General features: G+C 45.9%; 1 protein-coding gene across 2 annotated transcripts in view; it reads left to right on the top strand.

Annotated features, from left to right (window-relative positions):
* Positions 1 to 26,851, top strand: part of DENND2B (DENN domain containing 2B) — a 421,742-nt gene that overhangs the window by 46,247 nt on the left and 348,644 nt on the right. Inside the window, exon 1 of one of the 2 annotated variants that reach the window (XM_063944049.1) lies at positions 17,651 to 17,731. The exons of the other annotated variant lie outside the window; for it this stretch is intronic. The gene's annotated coding sequence lies outside the window, so the exon portion shown is untranslated. Of the gene's footprint in view, positions 1 to 17,650; positions 17,732 to 26,851 lie in introns of those variants that run through there. 2 annotated transcript variants of the gene reach the window in all.

Here is a 26,851-nt window from a genome sequence, read left to right as displayed (position 1 = left end):
TGGACAACTGGGAAGCAGACTTCCTCAGCACAACCTCCACCCGGGAGAGTGGGTACTTCACCCAGAAGTCTTCCACATGATTATAAACCATGGGAAAAACTCGACAGGTATTGCGCCAGGTCAAGGGACCCTCAGGCAATAGCTGTAGACGCTCTGGTAACACCGTGGGTGTACCAGTCAGTGTATGTGTTCCCTCCTCTGCCTCTCATACCCAAGGTACTGAGATTGATAAGATGGAGAGGAGTAAGCACTATATTCGTGGCTCCGGATTGGCCAAGAAGGACTTGGTAACCGGAACTTCAAGAGATGCTCACGGAGGATCCGTGGCCTCTATCTCTAAGAAGGGACCTGCTCCAGCAAGGACCCTGTCTGTTCCAAGACTTACCGCGGCTGCGTTTGACGGCATGGCGGTTGAACGCCGGATCCTGAAGGAGAAAAGGCATTCCGGATGAAGTCATCCCTATCCTGATCAAAGCCAGGAAGGATGTAACCGCAAAACATTATCACCGCATTTGGCGAAAATATGTTGCGTGGTGCGAGGCCAGTAAGGCCCGACGGAGGAAATTCAACTGGGTCGATTCCTACATTTCCTGCAAACAGGAGTGTCTATGGGCCTGAAATTGGGGTCCATTAAAGTTCAAATTTCGGCCCTGTCAATTTTCTTCCAAAAAGAACTAGCTTCAGTCCCTGAAGTTCAGACGTTTGTAAAAGGGGTACTGCATATACAGCCTCCTTTTGTGCCTCCAGTGGCACTTTGGGATCTCAATGTAGTTTTTGGATTCCAAAAGTCACATTGGTTTGAACCACTTAAATCTGTGGAGTTAAAATATCTCACATGGAAAGTGGTCATGCTGTTGGCTCTGGCCTGGGCCAGGCGCGTGTCAGAATTGGCGGCTTTATCCTGAAAAAGCCCTTATCTGATTTTCCATTCGGACAGGGCGGAATTGAGGACTCGTCCTCAGTTTCTCCCTAAGGTGGTTTCAGCGTTTCACCTGAACCAACCTATTGTGGTGCCTGCGGCTACTAGGGACTTGGAGGACTCCAAGTTGCTAGACGTTGTCAGGGCCCTGAAAATATGTTTCCAGGACGGCTGGAGTCAGGAAAACTGACTCGCTGTTTATCCTGTATGCACCCAACAAGCTGGGTGCTCCTGCTTCTAAGCAGACTATTGCTCGTTGGATTTGTAGTACAATTCAGCTTGCACATTCTGTGGCAGGCCTGCCACAGCCAAAAACCTGTAAATGCCCACTCCACAAGGAAGGTGGGCTCATCTTGGGCGGCTGCCCGAGGGGTCTCGGCTTTACAACCTTGCCGAGCAGCTACTTGGTCAGGAGCAAATACGTTTGTAAAATTCTACAAAATTGATGCCCTGGCTGAGGAGGACCGGGAGTTCTCTCATTTGGTGCTGCAGAGTCATCCGCACTCTCCCGCCCGTTTGGGAGCTTTGGTATAATCCCCATGGTCCTTACGGAGTCCCCAGCATCCACTTAGGACGTTAGAGAAAATAAGAATTTACTTACCGATAATTCTATTTCTCGTAGTCCGTAGTGGATGCTGGGCGCCCATCCCAAGTGCGGATTGTCTGCAATACTGGTACATAGTTATTGTTACCAAAAAAATCGGGTTATTGCTGTAGTGAGCCATCTTTTCTAGAGGCTCCTCTGTTATCATGCTGTTAACTGGGTTCAGATCACAAGTTATACGGTGTGATTGGTGTGGCTGGTATGAGTCTTACCCGGGATTCAAGATCCTTCCTTATTGTGTACGCTCGTCCGGGCACAGTATCCTAACTGAGGCTTGGAGGAGGGTCATAGGGGGAGGAGCCAGTGCACACCAGATAGTCCTAAAGCTTTCTTTAGATGTGCCCAGTCTCCTGGGCACATCTTACGGAGTCCCCAGCATCCACTACGGACTACGAGAAATAGAATTATCGGTAAGTAAATTCTTATTATTATTATTATGTCATTTAATATGGAATAAAGTGTATGTGTGTTATTTCATGAATTCTGCTTATCAAAGAATATTCTGAAATATACATATATATCTGAAAGACTATAAAAGAGTAGGTGCCTAATAGTGTAATATGTATAAAAAGTCCAAATAAAATATTTTGCTCAATAAAGTGCAGATGTGCTCATACCATACAATAATCATGTGTAACTGTTTTGTAGTTGGTCCTTGTGGTCTCTTAGGGAGTCATTCCGAGTTGATCGCTCGCTAGCTACTTTTTGCAGCGCTGCGATCAGATAGTCGCCGCCTATAGGGGAGTGTATTTTCGCTTTGCAAGTGTGCGATCGTATGTGCAGCCGAGCGGTACAAAAAAGTTTTGTGCAGTCTCTGAGTAGGTCTGAACATACTCAGCCGCTGCGATCACTTCAGCCTGTCCGGTCCCGGAATTGACGTCAGACACCCGCCCTGCAAACGCTTGGACACGCCTGCGTTTTTCCAAACACTCCCTGAAAACGGTCAGTTGACACCCACAAACGCCTTCTTCCTGTCAATCTCCTTGCGATCGGCTGTGCAAATGGATTCTTCGTTAAATCCATGGCACAGCAACGATCCGCTTTGTACCCGTAGGATGCGCCTGCGCATTGTGGTGCATGCGCAGTTTTGCCGAGTTTTGACCTGATCGCAGCGCTGCAAAAAATAGCTAGCGTGCGCTCAGGTCGGAATGACCCCATTATCTGTAAGGTCTTCAATGTTGAAAGTGGAGTGTGCTACTGCGCACATTAAACATAGAATTTGAAACATAGAATTTGACGGATAAGAACCACTTGGCCCATCTAGTCTGCCCCTTTTCTCTGACGTCCTAGTGGATGCTGGGGACTCCGTCAGGACCATGGGGATTAGCGGCTCCGCAGGAGACAGGGCACAAAAGTAAAAGCTTTAGGATCAGGTGGTGTGCAATGGCTCCTCCCCCTATGACCCTCCTCCAAGCCTCAGTTAGATTTTTGTGCCCGGCCGAGAAGGGTGCAATCTAGGTGGCTCTCCTAAAGAGCTGCTTAGAGTAAAAGTTTTGTTAGGTTTTTTATTTTCAGTGAGTCCTGCTGGCAACAGGCTCACTGCATCGAGGGACTTAGGGGAGAAGAAGCGAACTCACCTGCGTGCAGAGTGGATTGGGCTTCTTAGGCTACTGGACACCATTAGCTCCAGAGGGAGTCGGAACACAGGTCTCACCCTGGGGTTCGTCCCGGAGCCGCGCCGCCGACCCCCTTGCAGATGCCGAAAAGTGAAGAGGTCCAGAAACCGGCGGCAGAAGACTTTTCAGTCTTCATAAGGTAGCGCACAGCACTGCAGCTGTGCGCCATTGTTGTCAGCACACTTCATAGCAACGGTCACTGAGGGTGCAGGGCGCTGGGGGGGGCGCCCTGGGCAGCAATGATAGTACCTTATTCTGGCTAAAAATACATCACATATAGCCCCTGGGGGCTATATGGATGTATTTAACCCCTGCCAGGTCTCAGAAAAACGGGAGAAGAAGCCAGCACACAGCGCCATTTTCCCTCACAGAAATGCTGGTGGGAAGGCTCCCAGGCTCTCCCCTGCACTGCACTACAGAAACAGGGTTAAAACAGAGAGGGGGGGCACTTATTTGGCGATATGACTATATATATAAAATGCTATAAGGGAAAAACACTTATATAAAGGTTGTCCCTGTATAATTATAGCGTTTTTGGTGTGTGCTGGCAAACTCTCCCTCTGTCTCCCCAAAGGGCTAGTGGGGTCCTGTCCTCTATCAGAGCATTCCCTGTGTGTGTGCTGTGTGTCGGTACGTGTGTGTCGACATGTATGAGGACGATGTTGGTGAGGAGGCGGAGCAATTGCCTGTAATGGTGATGTCACTCTCTAGGGAGTCGACACCGGAATGGATGGCTTATTTAAGGAATTACGTGATAATGTCAACACGCTGCAAGGTCGGTTGACGACATGAGACGGCCGGCAAACCAATTAGTACCTGTCCAGGCGTCTCAAACACCGTCAGGGGCGTTAAAACGTCCTTTTACCTCAGTCGGTCGACACAGACACAGACACGGACACTGACTCCAGTGTCGACGGTGAAGAAACAAACGTATTTTCCTTTAGGGCCACACGTTACTTGTTAAGGGCAATGAAGGAGGTGTTACATATTTCTGATACTACAAGTACCACAAAAAAGGGTATTATGTGGAGTGTGAAAAAACTACCTGTAGTTTTTCCTGAATCAGATAAATTAAATGAAGTGTGTGATGATGCGTGGGTTTCCCCCGATAGAAAATTATTGGCGGTATACCCTTTCCCGCCAGAAGTTAGAGCGCGTTGGGAAACACCCCTTAGGGTGGATAAGGCGCTCACACGCTTATCAAAACAAGTGGCGGTACCGTCTCCAGATAGGGCCGCCCTCAAGGAGCCAGCTGATAGGAGGCTGGAAAATATCCTAAAAAGTATATACACACATACTGGTGTTATACTGCGACCAGCGATCGCCTCAGCCTGGATGTGCAGCGCTGGGGTGGCTTGGTCGGATTCCCTGACTGAAAATATTGATACCCTTGACAGGGACAGTATTTTATTGACTATAGAGCATTTAAAGGATGCATTTCTATATATGCGAGATGCACAGAGGGATATTTGCACTCTGGCATCAAGAGTAAGTGCGATGTCCATATCTGCCAGAAGTTGTTTATGGACACGACAGTGGTCAGGTGATGCAGATTCCAAACGGCACATGGAAGTATTGCCGTATAAATGAGAAAAAGACAACGTCTTTTCAGCCTCAGTCCTTTCGTCCCCATAAGGGCAAGCGGGCAAAAGGCCAGTCATATCTGCCATGGGATAGAGGAAAGGGAAGAAGACTGCAGCAGGCAGCCCATTCCCAGAAACAGAAGCCCTCCACCGCTTCTGCCAAGTCCTCAGCATGACGCTGGGGCCGTACAAGCGGACTCAGGTGCGGTGGGGGGGGTCGTCTCAAGAGTTTCAGCACGCAGTGGGCTCACTCGCAAGTGGACCCCTGGATCCTACAAGTAGTATCCCAGGGGTACAGATTGGAAATTCGAGACGTCTCCCCCTCGCAGGTTCCTGAAGTCTGCTTTACCAACGTCTCCCTCCGACAGGGAGGCAGTAGTGGAAACAATTCACAAGCTGTATTCCCAGCAGGTGATAATCAAAGTACCCCTCCTACAACAAGGAAAGGGGTATTATTCCACACTATATTGTGGTACTGAAGCCAGACGGCTCGGTGAGACCTATTCTAAATCTGAAATAGTTGAACACTTACATACAAAGGTTCAAATCAAGATGGAGTCACTCAGAGCAGTGATAGCGAACCAGGAAGAAGGGGACTATATGGTGTCCCGGGACATCAGGGATGCTTACCTCCATGTCCCAATTTGCCCTTCTCACCAAGGGTACCTCAGGTTCGTGGTACAGAACTGTCACTATCAGTTTCAGACGCTGCCGGTTGGATTGTCCACGGCACCCCGGGTCCTTACCAAGGTAATGGCCGAAATGATGATTCTTCTTCAAAGAAAATGGACGATCTCCTGATAGGGGCAAGGTCCAGAGAACAGTTGGAGGTCGGAGTAGCACTATCTCAAGTAGTTCTACGACAGCACGGGTGGATTCTAAATATTCCAAAACCGCAGCTGTTTCCGACGACACGTCTGCTGTTCCTAGGGATGATTCTGGACACAGTCCAGAAAAAGGTGTTTCTCCCGGAGAAGAAAGCCAGGGAGTTATCCGAGCTAGTCAGGAACCTCCTAAAACCAGGAAAAGTGTCAGTGCATCATTGCACAAGGGTCCTGGGAAAAATGGTGGCTTATTACGAAGCGATTCCATTCGGTAGATTTCACGCAAGAACTTTTCAGTGGGATCTGCTGGAAAAATGGTCCGGATCGCATCTTCAGATGCATCAGCGGATAACCCTGTCTCCAAGGACAAGGGTGTTTCTTCTGCGGTGGCTGCAGAGTGCTCATCTACTAAAGGGCCGCAGATTCGGCATTCAGGACTGGGTCCTGGTGACCACGGATGCCAGCCTGAGAGGCTGGGGAGCAGTCACACAGGGAAAAAATTTCCAGGGAGTGTGATCAAGTCTGGAGACTTCTCTCCACATAAATATACTGGAGCTAAGGGCAATTTACAATGTTCTAAGCTTAGCAAGACCTCTGCTTCAAGGTCAGCCGGTATTGATCCAGTGGGACAACATCACGGCAGTCGCCCACGTAAACAGACAAGGCGGCACAAGAAGCAGGAGGGCAATGGCAGAAACTGCAAGGATTCTTCGCTGGGCGAAAAATCATGTGATAACACTGTCAGCAGTGTTCATTCCGGGAGTGGACAACTGGGAAGCAGACTTCCTCAGCAGGCACGACCTCCACCCGGGAGAGTGGGGACTTCATCGGGAAGTATTCCACATGATTGTGAACCGTTGGGAAAGACCAAAGGTGGACATGATGGCGTCCCGCCTGAACAAAAAACTGGACAGGTATTGCGCCAGGTCAAGAGACCCTCAAGCAATATCTGTGGACGTTCTGGTAACACCGTGGGTGTACCAGTTGGTGTATGTGTTCCCTCCTCTGCTTCTCATAACCAAGGTACTGAGAATTATAAGACGTAGAGGAGTAAGAACTATACTCGTGGCTCCGGATTGGCCAAGAAGGACGTGGCACCCGGAACTTCAAGAAATGCTCACAGAGGACTCATGGCCTCTGCCGCTAAGAAGGGACTTGCTTCAGCAAGTACCAGGTCTGTTCCAAGACTTACCGCGGCTGCGTTTGATGGCATGGCGGTGGAACGCCAGATCCTAAGGGAAAAAGGCATTCCGGAAGAGGTCATTCCTACCCTGGTCAAAGCCAGGAAGGAGGTGACCGCAAAACATTATCACCACATGTGGCGAAAATATGTTGCGTGGTGTGAGGCCAGGAAGGCCCCACGAAGAAATTTCAACTCGGTCGATTCCTGCATTTCCTGCAAACAGGAGTGTCTATGGGCCTCAAATTGGGGTCCATTAAGGTTCAAATTTCGGCCCTGTCAATTTTCTTCCAGAAAGAATTGGCTTCAGTTCCTGAAGTCCAGAAGTTTGTCAAGGGAGTATTGCATATACAACCCCCTTTTTGTGCCTCCAGTGGCACTGTGGGATCTCAACGTAGTTCTGGGATTCCTCAAATCACATTTTAAACCGCTCAAATCTGTGGATTTGAAATATCTCACATGAAAAGTGACCATGCTGTTGGCCCTGGCCTCGGCCAGGCGAGTGTCAGAATTGGCGGCTTTGTCTCACAAAAGCCATATCTGATTGTCCATTCGGACAGGGCAGAGCTGCGGACTCGTCCCCAGTTTCTTCCTAAGGTGGTGTCAGCGTTTCACCTGAACCAGCTTATTGTGGTACCTGCGGCTACTAGGGACTTGGAGGTCTCCAAGTTGCTAGATGTTGTCAGGGCCCTGAAAATATAGGTTTCCAGGACGGCTGGAGTCAGGAAAACTGACTCGCTGTTATCCTGTATGCACCCAACAAACTGGGTGCTCTTGCTTCTAAGCAGACGATTGCTCGTTGGATTTGTAGCACATTTCAACTTGCACATTCTGTGGCAGGCCTGCCACAGCCTAAATCTGTCAAGGCCCATTCCACAAGGAAGGTGGGCTCATCCTGGGCGGCTGCCCGAGGGGTCTCGGCATTACACCTCTGCCGAGCAGCTACGTGGTCGGGGGAGAACACGTTTGTAAAATTCTACAAATTTGATACCCTGGCTAAAGAGGACCTGGAGTTCTCTCATTCGGTGCTGCAGAGTCATCCGCACTCTCCCGCCCGTTTGGGAGCTTTGGTATAATCCCCATGGTCCTGACGGAGTCCCCAGCATCCACTAGGACGTCAGAGAAAATAAGATTTTACTTACCGATAAATCTATTTCTCGCAGTCCGTAGTGGATGCTGGGCGCCCATCCCAAGTGCGGATTGTCTGCAATACTTGTACATAGTTATTATTACAAAAATCGGGTTATTATTGTTGTGAGCCATCTTTTCAGAGGCTCCGCTGTTATCATGCTGTTAACTGGGTTCAGATCACAGGTTGTACAGTGTGATTGGTGTGGCTGGTATGAGTCTTACCCGGGATTCAAAATCCTTCCTTATTGTGTACGCTCGTCCGGGCACAGTATCCTAACTGAGGCTTGGAGGAGGGTCATAGGGGGAGGAGCCAGTGCACACCACCTGATCCTAAAGCTTTTACTTTTGTGCCCAGTCTCCTGCGGAGCCGCTAATCCCCATGGTCCTGACGGAGTCCCCAGCATCCACTACGGACTACGAGAAATAGATTTATCGGTAAGTAAAATCTTATTTTTTATTTTATCCTTTAGGCAATCTCAACCCTTTTTGAACCTTAATTCTTTGTAAGGATATTCATATGCCTGTCCCAAGCATGTTTAAATTGCCCTACAGTCTTAGCCTCTACCACCTCTGATGGGAGGCTATTCCACTTATCCACTACGCTTTCTGTGAAGTCATTTTTCCTTAAATTTCCCCTGAACCTCCCCCCCTCCAGTTTCAATGTATATCCTCGAGTTCTAATACTTCTTTTCCTTTGAAGAATGTTTCCCTCCTGAACTTTGCTGCTCCTCCAGGGAAGCTTTGTTCCTGTACCAAGATGGCTGCCGGGGCTTCTTCTGAGATAGTGCGGAGCCATCTTGAGCATACCTCCCAACTGTCATGATTTTGGTGGCCAGACCCATTTTTTTGAACACTGTTCCACCCATGTGTCACAGTGTCCCGCGGTGTGTGAGAAGTTGGGAGGTCCCCTCTCTCACTTGCTACTCTGCTTAGCAGTGCATCTGTGAATAGAAGCTGTGCGCATGCACCCAGTGTCTATTCTGGGACTGGAAGTAAAAATATGGAACTCCACCATGACCATGACCATAAGACCAAACAGTAGCATTCATAGAAAATTAGACGAGTGCCACTTCAGTCCTTGCCAGAGGAGCTCTTGATTGCTAGAGCAACTAGCCAGCCCATATTATCTGTATGTGTGTAGATTTTCCTCATTGCCATCCGTAGCATAAACCAACCTGATGCAATATAACAAGGTACTAAAGGAAGCCTGTGCAGGGATTCATAACAACGCCTTCTGCTGGCGGTGAAATCAACTCCTTAATAGACCGCTGGAGCAATTTATACTTTAAATAAGGTAAGAGACTTTTCTCACCGTCATCGATATCTTAAACTCACAAGGTACTAAAAGGATGACAGCTTGAGGGTTTGCGCCAGAGCCTCATCCATCACAGCCAATGAAGACCCTGCCCACCACGCCACCAAGCAAGGCGCTGCTTCGTAACAAAGAAGAAGATACTTTTCTCAATCTCATCAATGGCCCTCATTCCGAGTTGTTCGCTCGTTCTTTTTCATCGCATCGCAGCGATTTTCCGCAAACTGCGCATGCGCAATGTTCGCACTGCGGCTGCGCCAAGTAAATTTGCTAAGAAGTTTGGTATTTTACTCACGGCATTACGAGGTTTTTTCTTCGTTCTGGTGATCGATGTGTGATTGACAGGAAGTGGGTGTTTCTGGGCGGAAACTGGCCGTTTTATGGGAGTGTGTGAAAAAACGCTGCCGTTTCTGGGAAAAACGCGGGAGTGGCTGGAGAAACGGGGAAGTGTCTGGGCGAACGCTGGGTGTGTTTGTGACGTCAAACCAGGAACGAAACTGACTGAACTGATCGCAGTGGCAGAGTAATGCTGCATTCAGATCGCAAATGCCGGATCCTACCCGGTAAGAGAAACGTGTACTTACCGGGTGGGATCCGACATTTGCGCTCCGTTGCTGGCTTTCCGACCCGGCAATAAACTGGGTCGGTTGCCATAGCAGCGGAGGGCGCAGCAGCAGCAGGGGCGGGGGTGGAGGCGGCGCCGGGAGATGAGCTCATCTCCTGCGCCGCCTCTCCCTATGCTGTGAATGGGAGCCGATTCGCATCGGAATGGCTCCCATTCACACTGCGCCTGACCCGGTAATCAACCCGGTAAGAACCCTTCTTTTTTACCGGGTTGAATAACCGGGTCAGGCGACCCGCTAATTCAACAAAGGACCTTTCACATCGCACACGGACCCGTTACGACACGGCAATATGCCGTGTCGATACCGGGTTTTCAGTGCGATGTGAAAGGGGTATAAGTGTGGAGCTACTCAGAAACTGCTTAGAAATTTCTATTCGCAATTTTGAGAATCTTTCGTTCGCAATTTTGCTAAGCTAAGATTCACTCCCAGTAGGCGGCGGCTTAGCGTGTGCAATGCTGCTAAAAGCGGCCAGCGAGCGAACAACTCGGAATGAGGGCCACTATTCTGACCAGGATTATGCACAGTCACATGTTACTATAAGAAAGCTTGTGTATGGTGGTATTAAACAAAGCCTTCACCATCACCTCTGGTGGAGCCGCTAGCCACTGAACCAGCTCAACACTTCACTAGGGTGTTGAGACTTTTTTCAGTGTCGTCGACTGAGAGTATTTTGGGCATAAGGAACCTGCCGAATCCTGCTTAACATAATCTAGCATCCGAAAATGATGCTCGACGTTCAAGGGCCTGTGTGCATGAATTAAACTATTGTTTAGTCATAGACTGAGATCAGGGACACTGTCTGCAGAGCGATCCCGTTAATGAGTACTCAGAGACAAACCAAGTCAAACTTCTACAAACCTACAGGATGAATGAATGTTGGAGATAAAATCGCCCCTATAGTTTTCTTACAGCATGCTCTTGGGGTTTTTGTCACATATTGCATAACGAAATAGAAAAATGTGCTAAGTGGGTGTTGTTTTGTGGTCATTGGCGTCGTTTTAGTAGATTTTAAGGGTCCCACCGGGAAGAAGTCAGGATCCCGGCTGTCGGGAACCCGGTAGTCAGAATACCGACGTCGTTGTCCGACACTAGTCTGAATACCGACACCGACTTTCAGAAAGGTAGCAACATCCTGGCGCCGGAATACCAATAATCGGGATCCCGAACAAGGAGACACCGCGGCACTGCAGAGGTAAGTCGTGGGGGGTGTTTAGGTTTAGGCTGCATCCCACGGGGTTAGGCTGCGTCCCAGGGGGTTATTGTTAGGCTGCGGGAAGTGTTAGGCACCCCCCTCAGAAGGTTGGGGTTAGGCACCCTCCTCAGAAGGTTGGGGTTAGGCACCCCCATCAGAAGGTTAGGGTTAGGCTACAGGGCGGGAGGGTTAGGTTTAGGCAGCGCGGATGGAGGGGGTTATGTTTAGGCACCTCCGCGGGGGTGTTTAGGGTTAGGCACAAGGGGGGAGGTTAGAGTTAGGCTGCAAATAGGGAGGTTTAGGGGGGTGGGTAGAGGGTAGAACACCCTTTCCTCATCCTTGTCGGTATTTTAAACTCCGGAATCACTGCGACAGTATTTCGAACGCCGGGATACCATACGCCAGGATCTCATACTGATCCCGTCCCACCAATTGTATTCTTCATCAGGGTAGAATAGGACATGTAGAAGTTATATTATCGTTATGGTCTCAAATCCCTCTGGTCACTGTGGTTAATGCTGTTACAATTCCTCTTGTGGAAGGTCAGGAGTCTGTCCATGCACAGAGAATATCTGGATATAATTCTGAATGTTGTCTTTCTGCAGGTAGGAGGCAGTCTATAGCAATGTCTAATCCACACTTCATTAGTAGGAAGTTGTGGGTTTTAAAGGCCCCTTGTTAAAGGATTTTGGCAGGTGGACCACGTTTTCACGTTTTATTTCTATCCTTTCAGCCAGGCAACCTTTTATGGGTCACATTCCAAAATATTCCGTTATTCCAGAGATTACACACCAGCTGCTGCTTGTGCATCTTGCTCAGATAGACAATGAGGTAATGCAGTAATCCCGTTCTGTACGGAATAAATAAACAATGTAGTGTGCCCTTGTTTGAGACTGTGTTCCAATCTGAATTAAATAATTACAGATATTTCAAAATTGTACGTCCTCAGCACACCTAGGAGTAGATGTAAGAGGTCTGTCCTGTGTCCTCAGCACACCTCACATATTCTCAACATACTGTACAGTATCTGGGGGGAGACGCAGATTATCTGTCCTGTCTCCTTAGAGCAGGCATTCCCAACCGCGGTCCTCAAGGCACACCAACAGTGCAGCTTTTAGTGATATCCAGGTTTCAGCACAGATGGTTAAATCAAAATAACTGAGCTACTAATTAAGTCACCTGTGTTAAAACCTGGATATCACTAAAACCAGGACTGTTAGTGTGCCTTGAGGACCGTGGTTGGGAAACACTGCCTTAGAGACTTCCATCATGTGTCCACAGTGCACCTGAGAGCATACTTGCCTACCTGACCCTCTCCATTAGGGAGAAACTGCTCTGTTCCTGGACTTTCCTGGTAATGTATGATTGCCATCACCTGTGGTGAAACACCTTTCGTATCAATTAACTAGCTCACCACAGGTGATGGCAATCATACATTACCAGGAAAGTCCAGAAACAGAGCATTTTCTCCCTCATGGAGAGGGTCAGGTAGGCAAGTATGCCTGAGAGTAGATGTAGAAGGTCTGTCCTGTGTCCTTAACCATACCTCCCAACATGACCCTCTCCAGGAGGGACACAATGCTCTGCTCCTGGACTTCTCCCTTAATTTATGATTGCCAGCACCTGTGCTGAACAGGTTAATGGATAGGAAAGGTGTTTCAGCACAGGTGCTGGCAATCATACATTAAGAGGGAAGTCCAGGAGCAGAGCATTCTGTCCCTCCTGAAGAGGGTCATGTTGGGAGGTATGCCTTAACACATCTGGGAGTACACATGTAGATTCAGTCCCGTGTCCTCACCACACCTGAGAGCAGCTGTAGAGTTCCATCATGTGTCCACAGTGCATCTGAGCATCTGAGAGTAGATGTAGGAGGTGTTTCCTGTGCCCCCAGCACACCTGGGAGTACACATCTAGTGTCAGTCCCGTGTCCTCACCACACCTGAGAGTTACGTAGAGTTCCATCATGTGTCCACAGTGTGTCTGACATAGAGGGTCTTTCCTGTGCCCCCAGCACATCTGGCTGTAGATGTAGAGGGTCTATTCTGAGTCCTCAGCACACCTGGCTGTAGATGTAGAGGGTCTATTCTGTGTCCTCAGCACACTTGGCTGTAGATGTAGAGGGTCTATTCTGAGTCCTCAGCACACCTGGATGTAGAGGGTCTATTCTAAGTCTTCAGCACACCTGGCAGTAGATGTAGAGGGTCTATTCTGAGTCCTCAGCACACCTGGCTGTAGATGTAGAGGGTCTATTCTGAGTCCTCAGCACACCTGGCTGTAGATGTAGAGGGTCTATTCTGAGTCCTCAGCACACCTGGCTGTAGATGTAGAGGGTCTATTCTGAGTCCTCAGCACACTTGGCTGTAGATGTAGAGGGTCTATTCTGAGTCCTCAGCACACCTGGATGTAGAGGGTCTATTCTAAGTCTTCAGCACACCTGGCAGTAGATGTAGAGGGTCTATTCTGAGTCCTCAGCACACCTGGCTGTAGATGTAGAGGGTCTATTCTGAGTCCTCAGCACACCTGGCTGTAGATGTAGAGGGTCTATTCTGAGTCCTCAGCACACCTGGCTGTAGATGTAGAGAGTCTATTCTGTGTCCTCAGCACACTTGGCTGTAGATGTAGAGAGTCTATTCTGAGTCCTCAGCACACTTGGCTGTAGGTGTAGAGAGTCTATTCTGAGTCCTCAGCACACTTGGCTGTAGATGTAGAAGGTCTATTCTGAGTCCTCAGCACACCTGGCTGTAGATTCCTCCTGCATGCATTAGTGATCCAGGCTGCATCCCAGGGCACAGCATCTGATCACCTTTGACACCAATGAGTTGTACAAGCCAGTCACCGCAGTTCCTACCAAGAGGCCAGGAATTCTCCATCTTGTGACAGAGATCCTGGCCTCAGTACTCCCCCTAAACAATTCCAGATACCCCCAGCCGTCAGAGGTCCTATGCTGCTATCTCTCCATATTTTCTATGCATCTATGTGACAGCTCCGCCCCCACCTCTCCGACCCCGTCACTAGTAACAGCACTTACACCTACCCCATGCTTGATGTAGAAGAGGAATGAAAATGACATTTACTCTGCATGTTCACAACCTTTTAATAGGCAGTATATCTGATGACAAGACCATGGGGCGCTTCTCTAACGTGTGACCACCCCATATCCCATAGCTGCCCATCTACTGAGTTGTCTACAGCTCAGGATCACTCATAGTAACACTAAGCTGCATCCATCAGCAGCCTACTGCATGTGCTGTTTGCTAAAAAATCTGATGAAGATGCGGCCGCATTAGTCTTGCATGCAACTCAGACACACATTGCTTACCAAACCTCACAGTCCTGGGTTACAGTCTCACCTGGGAGTTGCTATCTCCATGGAGTTTGCATATTCTTTTGTTCCCGTGGCAGAGCAGCAGTGATTGGGTGTACCAGCCACTGGCGAGAGTGGCATTGTTTTAATTTAGAAGAGTGTTGGAGGACAGCCAGTGTGTCGGTAGCTCAGGAAGAATACGGAGAGGCGTTTCATGTTAGCTTCACACAAAGCTGTGGATCACACAAGTTTGTTCTGATTCCCCAACTGAAACTGTTGGGAGATACCGCTTCTTTTGTACACATTTCACTTTATATGGTTATCTATGGCAGATATGACTGATATGATGATAAATTAGCACTTATAAAACCTGGGTTTGTTATTAGTGCACCACTTACGTCTGTATGGTGCTTTACCCTTTCCTTCATTTTACCGTAAGCTTACATTGGCAGAGTATTCTCTCTACTAGCTTGATACTGTGAATGAATTAATTGTTCACTGTCACAGGTAACTCTCTCTTAAGTTATCATGAGTTGGATGTAACTGTCAACATGCTAAAAATAATTAGTAGCTCTCACAACACACCCATGAGGTGGCAGCCCGGTCCTGCAACAACCATGTGGAGGCCCCTATCAATATAGTTAAGAAATCTTTCCCCTGCACCAGTGTATGTATATATATATATATATATAGATATATAGATATATATATACACACATATATTAGTACAACAATACACATGTACTTATAGACCGGGTTACGAAACAGTCCTCAGGTCCACCTGGGATAATTTTGTTCTCAGAGGAGTCGGCAGCAATCCCCAAACAGGTCCTCTCGCCAGTGTAGAACCAACAACAAGTGGATACAAAAATGGTGAGGGGAGCGCTCAGTGTCCACAAATAACGTCACACAAAAGTTCTCAATCGGTCCTTTTATAATACCGCAGAATTCTTTATGGATGGAGATCAGAGGGAACTTTGTTTTCACGCACTTTAGCTGGTTGTTCTGGAATAGACTCTCATACCAAGGTTCGCCCCAAACAATAAAAGCTTGTTAGCTCCAATAATCTACAGGGAATTTTTTTTTTTAAATGATAATAAAAAAATGGTTTCTTACATTACATACGTCTTAAAATTTGTGAGTCTGATGTTATATATAGGATTTGCTGTCTGCAGTCGGGGAAGAGCTCTTTAGACAGTCCGTCCGCCTACTTGTGTCAAGATTGATCATCCAACGCGTTTCGTCTAGAAAAACTTCCTTGTGGTGTTATGAAAATATCATCCAAAACTGTGTAGAATCCCCTGGTGTTGCAAGCACAGCGAACCCGCGTAGGTACTCGCTGCCTGTATTCCAGAAGATGGGATGTTGGTGTCGGTATGCTGACAGCCGGCATCCCGTCTGCCGGTATATCATACCGGATCCGTCCGGATGGCTGCATATTATTAAATCTCACATCCCCTGTGTAACTTGCTTTATCCATAGAAAAGCGGTAAATGCAATCTGTGTACACGGCTAAAAGTTGTATAAACAAAAAAAAGTTGCTAGTCAAAAGGAAATCCAAAATCAGTTCAACAGCAAAAAAGAGGAAAGGTATTGTGAAAAAAGGGGATTATTATTATTAATAATTTTATCATGAATTAAAAACATCCTCATTAGGTATGCAGTAAATTTCCCATAGGTTTTGCCCCACTTACAGCCCTTGCCAATATATTATCAAAATATTAAAATACTAGCGTTTGCCCGCAGCTTCGCTCGTGTGGATGTCTTCCAACTTTTTTTTTTCCCATCTCCGTAGTTCATAAACAGTCCCTAGACGTATATATCTCCCCAAAAATGTATATTTATCAACATATAGGGGGTCATTCCGAGTTGATCGCTAGCTGCCGTTGTTCGCTGCGTAGCGATCAATGAAGAAAATGGCTAATCTGCGCATGCGTATGCACCGCAATGCGCGCGCTCGACGTACGGGTACAAAGAGCATCGTGGTTTTGCACAGGTTCTAGCGATGCATTCAGTCACACAGCCGATCCCAAGGAGATTGACAGGAAGAGGGCGTTTCTGGGTGTCAACTGACCGTTTTCTGGGAGTGTTTGGAAAAATGCAGGCGTAGTCGGGCGTTTGCTGTTTGGGTATCTGACGTCATTACCGTGTCACTCGTCGCAAAAATCATCGCACAGGATAAGTAACTACAGGGCTGGTCTTGTTTTGCACAAAATGTGTTTGCAGGCGCTCTGCTGCACAGGCGTTCACACTCCTGCAAAGTGAAAATACACTCCCCCGTGGGCGGCGACTATGCGTTTGCACGGCTGCTAAAAACTGCTAGCGAGCGAGCAACTCAGAATGACCCCCCACAGTCGTATTGGACTTGAGGAGCCTGCACACAGCACGCACCGCGGGTCAAACTTCTGTTTTTACCTGTATTACTCCTCTCCCTGATGTCACCTGGAGATCATACTGTACATACATAATACTGTTCCTGCGATACAATGTAATACTGACACCAGGTAACGTGGCGCCTGAGTAACTTGGTTTGTGTGTCTGTGCTGTATAATTAGATTGCAAGCTCCACTGGGGCAGGGACTGCATATATGATGTGATTGCACTATCCTTTAGAATGCGCTGCACTGTATAATACAAGCTTAGTAGGAACTGAACTATAAGTATCGTTTCCATTATTAGGTAAATGCGGTCACAGGACCGCAGTTGTCTGATGTTTATTTCTGCTGCGCATGCGTCCCGATGATTACCCCTGCGAGAATTTGGACGTAGAGAAGTGATATTTGAATGGGCATTTCAGGGTTATAACGGGGGGTGGGGGAGTGGCTATTCAGACGCGGATGTGCCGTGATCAGGACTTTTTTCGCAGTTGCAGTGGTATCGGTGGCCACGATCCGCATTCTGAGCAACCACAGGGTTATCTAATGACTGTATACGCAAATCGGTGACTTTGAGATGCAGCCAGTGGGCGCCTTTTGTACAGTTGCAGAAATTCACATTTGCACTGCGTAAAAAGCCGCAGTGGCGCTGGGATTAGCGACCACCTCTGTTTCAGACTGCACTTGTGGGATATACACTCTTCTCTATCCATTTCTTGATCCCTTCCGCACCAAGAGGTGATTTCTCTACCAGTGTATTGGGGAACGGTGCTGTGGCGCGGAGTGAACTCGCCTTGTGCCTTTGGCACGTCTGGAGCCCTCCAAAGTGGCAAATCTCCCAGTGCTTTCCCCCCTCCTTCAGCCTTTTTTTCCTGGCGGTTTGGGTTTAGTGTTTCACATTCATCTCCCACTGACGGCTCGTCCCCACTTCCTGTCTTTGCAATTTTGTTTTCTCAGTTTCCAAAAATTAGTTTCAGGCGCAGAGATCAGAGCTGCGTGGAGACCCTGTGCAGTCCTGCAGCCCCGAGACACCGGCTCGCTCCCACAGGCTCAGGAGAGAGACTGGTACGTAGAAACGTTCTCTAATTCTAAACCGCAGATTTCTCCAGGACATTGAACAAGCATAGTGGCAGTCGTGGAATGGGGGATTGTCAGAATGAAAGCATCTGGTACCCCAAGCACCAGAAGCTGCACGTATACACCGACCCCATCTTTGGCCAATGAACCAACTCAGTGTCTGCTCATCTCTTTGTCCCACTGCGGTGTATGTGTCAGACCTGTGAGCAGGTTTTCCCCGTGTGGCTGATGAGTTCCGCTCATTGTGTAATCTCCTAGGGCAGGAAACAATAAGGAAGCCCCTGGAGTCTATAGAGTTTTAGCATCTTTAACAGATCTTAGAGAGCTTTGCGACTAATGCTGAGAAATGCCAGCTCCTTCTTGCAGCCGGAGAACAGATCTCTAGGGGGGAAAGGTGGCAGTCTGAGAGTGGGGGGTAGGGGGGGGGGGGGTTGTCACCTGGGACACTCACCACCCCCTGTTCCACATCTGTTCTCCAGAAGAAGGAGGTCTGCTTCATAGAACGCTGGAAACACTTCCAGTATATGCAGAACATACAGACTGCATGTCTGCGTACCGTGATTACATATATGTATATATTACAGTTGTATTTCATGCTCGGTGTTTGATACGGAACATCTGGAATAAGCAGTGTCGGACTGGGGTATGTAGGGCCCACCGGGAAAATGCAGTAATAGGGGCCCATATTAGGGGTGTGGCCTGCCTCCTCATTGGTTTGACTAACCATTAGTGAGTGCAACACCTGGGCGCCTTCATAAATATATACAGTAATCTCAGCTGCTGCATGCATGATAATGTACCAGATTAATAACAGCAATGCTCTGTAGAAAATACACCATAGTCCAGTATAAGGTAACATATGTATAATGTATAATTCAAGTGCACAGCCTGGGACCTGATGCTTAGAGCAAGAGGTGGGGCCCCAGGCAGTGGGGCCCACCAGTGGTTTCCCCTGTACCCCTGTGGGCCAGTCCAAGCCTGGGAATAAGACCTGATGGGGAACATTTGTACATTCCAGAGGTTCCACCATGCAGCACAGGAGCTGTCACACATTTACCCACAAGGTGTGAGATTTGTTGCAGCAACACGTTAAAATGGAAAAAAGTTTGCGGTTTATGACTATTCATGCACTACAAGTGGGAAAAATAAAACAGGAAACAAGCTTAAAACATATACGTGATCATTAAGCGTTTTTTTATTTATTTTTCCATATCTCTTCCTTCATCTGAGTAGCAGCCTGCCAGGAGGCCCTCTTCTAGTAGAACTCCATCAGTAAGGAGCCCCTCTTCTGCAGACCCCCCGGTAGTGGAACTCTTGACAGTAAGGAGCCCCTCTTCTGCAGAGCCTCTGGTAGTGGAACTCCATCAGTTAGGAGCCATACCTGAATCCTGTATACAGAAGATGTAGGAGCAACGGCTGCACCTGATTAGCTGCATTGCAAAGGGGAGCCGGTCTCTAGGCCGACCGCACTTAGGTCGACACTGTCTAGGTTGAAAAGTATTGGTCGACATTAAGTAGGTCGACATCGTTTCTAGGTGGACATGACAAAAGGTCGACATGAGTTTTTCACTTTTTTTTTTCTTTCATTTTGTCAACTTTTTCATACTTTACGATCCACGTGGACTACAATTGGGAACTGTAACCTGAAGCATGGCGAGCAAAGCAAGGGGACACGGTGCACTAATTGGGGTTCCCGGTCACTCTAGAAAGAAAACAACAGAAAAAACCCATGAGTTTAACATTATATGGTGACTGCAGGTAGTAATATGCTGGACATTGCTGAGTATAACATTGTATGGTGACTGCAGGCAGTAATATGCTGGTCATTGCTGAGTATAACATTATATGGTGACTGCAGGCAGTAATATGCTGGTCATTGCTGAGTATAACATTATATGGTGACTGCAGGCAGTAATATGCTGGTCATTGCTGAGTATAACATTATATGGTGACTGCAGGCAGTAATATGCTGGAAATTGCTGAGTTTAACATTATATGGTGACTGCAGGCAGTAATATGCTGGACATTGCTGAGTATAACATTATATGGTGAATGCAGGCAGTAATATGCTGGACATTGCTGAGTTTAACATTATATGGTGACTGCAGGCAGTAATATGCTGGACATTGCTGAGTATAACATTATATGGTGAATGCAGGCAGTAATATGCTGGACATTGCTGAGTTTAACATTATATGGTGACTGCAGGCAGTAATATGCTGGACATTGCTGAGTATAACATTATATGGTGACTGCAGGCAGTAATATGCTGGACATTGCTGAGTATAACATTATATGGTGACTGCAGACAGTAATATGCTGGACATTGCTGAGTATAACATTATATGGTGACTGCAGGTAGTAATATGCTGGACATTGCTGAGTATTACATTATATGGTGACTGCAGGCAGTAATATGCTGGTCATTGCTGAGTATAACAATATATATGGTGACTGCAGGCAGTATTATGCTGGTCATTGCTGAGTATACCATTATATGGTGACTGCAGGCAGTAATATGCTGGTCATTACTGACTATAACATTATATGGTGACTGCAGGCAGTAATATGCTGGTTATTGCAGAGTATAACATTATATGGTGACTGCAGGCAGTAATATGCTGGCCATTGCTGAGCATACTGTTATATGGCGACTGCAGGCAGTAATATGCTGGTCATTGCTGAGTATACCATTATATGGTGACTGCAGGCAGTAATATGCTGGTTATTGCTGAGTATAACATTATATGGTGACTGCAGGCAGTAATATGCTGGCCATTGCTGAGCATACTGTTATATGGCGACTGCAGGCAGTAATATGCTGGTCATTGCGGAGTATACCATTATATGGTGACTGCAGGCAGTAATATGCTGGACATTGCTGAGTGTACCATTATATGGTGACTACAGGCAGTAATATGCTGGTCATTGCTGAGTATAACATTATATGGTGCCTGCAGACAGTAATATGCTGGTCATTGCTGAGTATAACATTATATGGTGACTGCAGGCAATAATATGATGGACACTGCTGAGTATAACATTATATGGTGACTGCAGGCAGTAATATGCTGGTCATTGCTGAGTATAACATTATATGGTGACTGCAGGCAGTAATATGCTGGTCATTGCTGAGTATAACATTATATGGTGACTGCAGGCAATAATATGATGGACACTGCTGAGTATAACATTATATGGTGACTGCAGGCAGTAATATGCTGGTCATTGCTGAGTATAACATTATATGGTGACTGCAGGCAGTAATATTCTGGACATTGCTGAGTATAACATTATATGGTGACTGCAGGCAGTAATATGCTGGTCATTGCTAAGTATAACATTATATGGTGACTGCAGGCAATAATATGATGGACACTGCTGAGTATTACATTATATGGTGACTGCAGGCAGTAATATGCTGGACATTGCTGAGTATAACATTATATGGTGACTGCAGGCAGTAATATGCTGGACATTGCTGAGTATTACATTATATGGTGACTGCAGGCAGTAATATGCTGGTTATTGCTGAGTATAACAATATATATGGTGACTGCAGGCAGTAATATGCTGGACATTGCTGAGTATAACATTATATGGTGACTGCAGGCAATAATATGATGGACACTGCTGAGTATAACATTATATGGTGACTGCAGGAAGTAATATGCTGGACACTGCTGAGTATTACATTATATGGTGACTGCAGGCAGTAATATGCTGGACATTGCTGAGTATAACATTATATGGTGACTGCAGGCAATAATATGATGGACACTGCTGAGTATTACATTATATGGTGACTGCAGGCAGTAATATGCTGGACATTGCTGAGTATAACATTAGATGGTGACTGCAGGCAGTAATATGCTGGTCATTGCTGAGTATAACATTATATGGTGACTGCAGGCAGTAATATGCTGGACATTGCTGAGTATAACATTATATGGTGACTGCAGGCAGTAATATGCTGGTTATTGCTGAGCATACTGTTATATGGTGACTGCAGGCAGTAATATGCTGGACATTGCTGAGTATACCATTATATGGTGAGTGCAGGCAGTAATATGCTGGTCATTGCTCAGTATAACATTATATGGTGACTACAGGCAGTAATATCCTGGTCATTGCTGAGTATAACATTATATGGTGACTGCAGGCAGTAATATGCTGGACATTGCTGAGTATAACATTATATGGTGACTGCAGGCAGTAATATGCTGGTCATTGCTGAGTATAACATTATATGGTGACTGCAGGCAGTAATATGCTGGTCATTGCTGAGTATAACATTATATGGTGACTGCAGGCAGTAATATGCTGGTCATTGCTGAGTATAACATTATATGGTGACTGCAGGCAGTAATATGCTGGACATTGCTGAGTATAACATTATATGGTGACTGCAGGCAGTAATATGCTGGACATTGCTGAGTATAACATTATGGTGATTGCAGGCAGTAATATGCTGTACATTGCTGAGTATAACACTATGGTGACTGCAGGCAGTAATATGCTGGTCATTGCTGAGTATACCATTATATGGTGACTGCAGGCAGTAATATGCTGGTCATTGCTGAGTATACGATTATATGGTGATTTCAAGCAGTAATATTCTGGTTATTGCTGAGTATAACATTATATGGTGACTGCAGGCAGTAATATGCTGGTCATTGCTGAGTATAACATTATATGGCGACTGCAGGCAGTAATATGCTGGTCATTGCTGAGTATAACATTATATGGCGACTGCAGGCAGTAATATGCTGGTCATTGCTGAGAATAACATTATATGGTGACTGCAGGCAGTAATATGCTGGTTATTACTGAGTATAACATTATATGGTGACTGCAGGCAGTAATATGCTGGTTATTGCTGAGTATAACATTATATGGCGACTGCAGGCAGTAATATGCTGGCCATTGCTGAGCATACTATTATATGGCGACTGCAGGCAGTAATATGCTGGCCATTGCTGAGTATAACATTATATGGCGACTGCAGGCAGTAATATGCTGGACATTGCTGAGTATAACATTATATGGTGACTGCAGGCAGTAATATGATGGTCATTGCTGAGTATAACATTATATGGTGACTGCAGGCAGTAATATGCTGGTCATTGCTGAGTATAACATTATATGGTGAATGCAGGCAGTAATATGCTGGACATTGCTGAATATAACATTATATGGTGACTGCAGGCAGTAATATGCTGGTCATTGCTGAGTATAACATTATATGGATGGTGACTGCAGGCAGTAATATGCTGGACATTGCTGAGTATAACATATGGTGACTGCAGGCAGAAATATGCTGGACATTGCTGAGTAAAACATTATATGGTGACTGCAGGCAATAATATGATGGACATTGCAGAGTATTACATTATATGGTGACTGCAGGCAGTAATATGCTGGACATTGCTGAGTATAACATTATATGGTGACTGCAGGCAGTAATATGCTGGTTATTGCTGAGTATACGATTATATGGTGATTGCAAGCAGTAATATTCTGGTTATTGCTGAGTATAACATTATATGGTGACTGCAGGCAGTAATATGCTGGTCATTGCTGAGTATAACATTATATGGCGACTGCAGGCAGTAATATGCTGGTCATTGCTGAGTATAACATTATATGGCGACTGCAGGCAGTAATATGCTGGTCATTACTGAGTATAACATTATATGGTGACTGCAGGCAGTAATATGCTGGTTATTACTGAGTATAACATTATATGGTGACTGCAGGCAGTAATATGCTGGTTATTGCTGAGTATAACATTATATGGCGACTGCAGGCAGTAATATGCTGGCCATTGCTGAGCATACTATTATATGGCGACTGCAGGCAGTAATATGCTGGCCATTGCTGAGTATATCATTATATGGCGACTGCTGGCAGTAATATGCTGGACATTGCTGAGTATAACATTATATGGTGACTGCAGGCAGTAATATGATGGTCATTGCTGAGTATAACATTATATGGTGACTGCAGGCAGTAATATGCTGGCCATTGCTGAGCATACTGTTATATGGCGACTGCAGGCAGTAATATGCTGGTCATTGCTGAGTATACCATTATATGGTGACTGCAGGCAGTAATATGCTGGTTATTGCTGAGTATAACATTATATGGTGACTGCAGGCAGTAATATGCTGGCCATTGCTGAGCATACTGTTATATGGCGACTGCAGGCAGTAATATGCTGGTCATTGCGGAGTATACCATTATATGGTGACTGCAGGCAGTAATATGCTGGACATTGCTGAGTGTACCATTATATGGTGACTGCAGGCAGTAATATGCTGGTCATTGCTGAGTATAACATTATATGGTGCCTGCAGACAGTAATATGCTGGTCATTGCTGAGTATAACATTATATGGTGACTGCAGGCAATAATATGATGGACACTGCTGAGTATAACATTATATGGTGACTGCAGGCAGTAATATGCTGGTCATTGCTGAGTATAACATTATATGGTGACTGCAGGCAGTAATATTCTGGACATTGCTGAGTATAACATTATATGGTGACTGCAGGCAGTAATATTCTGGTCATTGCTAAGTATAACATTATATGGTGACTGCAGGCAATAATATGATGGACACTGCTGAGTATTACATTATATGGTGACTGCAGGCAGTAATATGCTGGACATTGCTGAGTATAACATTATATGGTGACTGCAGGCAGTAATATGCTGGACATTGCTGAGTATAACATTAGATGGTGACTGCAGGCAGTAATATGCTGGTTATTGCTGAGTATAACAATTTATATGGTGACTGCAGGCAGTAATATGCTGGACATTGCTGAGTATAACATTATATGGTGACTGCAGGCAATAATATGATGGACACTGCTGAGTATAACATTATATGGTGACTGCAGGCAGTAATATGCTGGACATTGCTGAGTATAACATTAGATGGTGACTGCAGGCAGTAATATGCTGGTCATTGCTGAGTATAACATTATATGGTGACTGCAGGCAGTAATATGATGGACACTGCTGAGTATTACATTATATGGTGACTGCAGGCAGTAATATGCTGGACATTGCTGAGTATAACATTATATGGTGACTGCAGGCAATAATATGATGGACACTGCTGAGTATTACATTATATGATGACTGCAGGCAGTAATATGCTGGACATTGGTGAGTATAACATTAGATGGTGACTGCAGGCAGTAATATGCTGGTCATTGCTGAGTATAACATTATATGGTGACTGCAGGCAGTAATATGCTGGACATTGCTGAGTATAACATTATATGATGACTGCAGGCAGTAATATGCTGGTTATTGCTGAGCATACTGTTATATGGTGACTGCAGGCAGTAATATGCTGGACATTGCTGAGTATACCATTATATGGTGAGTGCAGGCAGTAATATGCTGGTCATTGCTCAGTATAACATTATATGGTGACTACAGGCAGTAATATCCTGGTCATTGCTGAGTATAATATTATATGGTGACTGCAGGCAGTAATATGCTGGACATTGCTGAGTATAACATTATATGGTGACTGCAGGCAGTAATATGCTGGTCATTGCTGAGTATAACATTATATGGTGACTGCAGGCAGTAATATGCTGGTCATTGCTGAGTATAACATTATATGGTGACTGCAGGCAGTAATATGCTGGTCATTGCTGAGTATAACATTATATGGTGACTGCAGGCAGTAATATGCTCTACATTGCTGAGTATAACATTATATGGTGACTGCAGGCAGTAATATGCTGGACATTGCTGAGTATAACATTATGGTGATTGCAGGCAGTAATATGCTGTACATTGCTGAGTATAACACTATGGTGACTGCAGGCAGTAATATGCTGGTCATTGCTGAGTATACCATTATATGGTGACTGCAGGCAGTAATATGCTGGTCATTGCTGAGTATAACATTATATGATGACTGCAGGCAGTAATATGCTGGTTATTGCTGAGCATACTGTTATATGGTGACTGCAGGCAGTAATATGCTGGACATTGCTGAGTATACCATTATATGGTGACTACAGGCAGTAATATCCTGGTCATTGCTGAGTATAATATTATATGGTGACTGCAGGCAGTAATATGCTGGACATTGCTGAGTATAACATTCCTGAGAAAACAGGAAACAAGCTTAAAACATATACGTGATCATTAAGCGTTTTTTTATTTATTTTTCCATATCTCTTCCTTCATCTGAGTAGCAGCCTGCCAGGAGGCCCTCTTCTAGTAGAACTCCATCAGTAAGGAGCCCCTCTTCTGCAGACCCCCCGGTAGTGGAACTCTTGACAGTAAGGAGCCCCTCTTCTGCAGAGCCTCTGGTAGTGGAACTCCATCAGTAAGGAGCCATACCTGAATCCTGTATACAGAAGATGTAGGAGCAACGGCTGCACCTGATTAGCTGCATTGCAAAGGGGAGCCGGTCTCTAGGCCGACCGCACTTAGGTCGACACTGTCTAGGTTGAAAAGTATTGGTCGACATTAAGTAGGTCGACATCGTTTCTAGGTGGACATGACAAAAGGTCGACATGAGTTTTTCACTTTTTTTTTTCTTTCATTTTGTCAACTTTTTCATACTTTACGATCCACGTGGACTACAATTGGGAACTGTAACCTGAAGCATGGCGAGCAAAGCAAGGGGACACGGTGCACTAATTGGGGTTCCCGGTCACTCTAGAAAGAAAACAACAGAAAAAACCCATGAGTTTAACATTATATGGTGACTGCAGGTAGTAATATGCTGGACATTGCTGAGTATAACATTGTATGGTGACTGCAGGCAGTAATATGCTGGTCATTGCTGAGTATAACATTATATGGTGACTGCAGGCAGTAATATGCTGGTCATTGCTGAGTATAACATTATATGGTGACTGCAGGCAGTAATATGCTTGTCATTGCTGAGTATAACATTATATGGTGACTGCAGGCAGTAATATGCTGGAAATTGCTGAGTTTAACATTATATGGTGACTGCAGGCAGTAATATGCTGGACATTGCTGAGTATAACATTATATGGTGAATGCAGGCAGTAATATGCTGGACATTGCTGAGTTTAACATTATATGGTGACTGCA

The sequence above is a fragment of the Pseudophryne corroboree genome, chromosome 11, assembly GCF_028390025.1.
Source record: "Pseudophryne corroboree isolate aPseCor3 chromosome 11, aPseCor3.hap2, whole genome shotgun sequence".
NCBI lineage: Eukaryota > Metazoa > Chordata > Amphibia > Anura > Myobatrachidae > Pseudophryne > Pseudophryne corroboree.
Note: the sequence above shows the minus strand (reverse complement) of the source record. Positions and strands in the feature narration are given on the sequence as shown.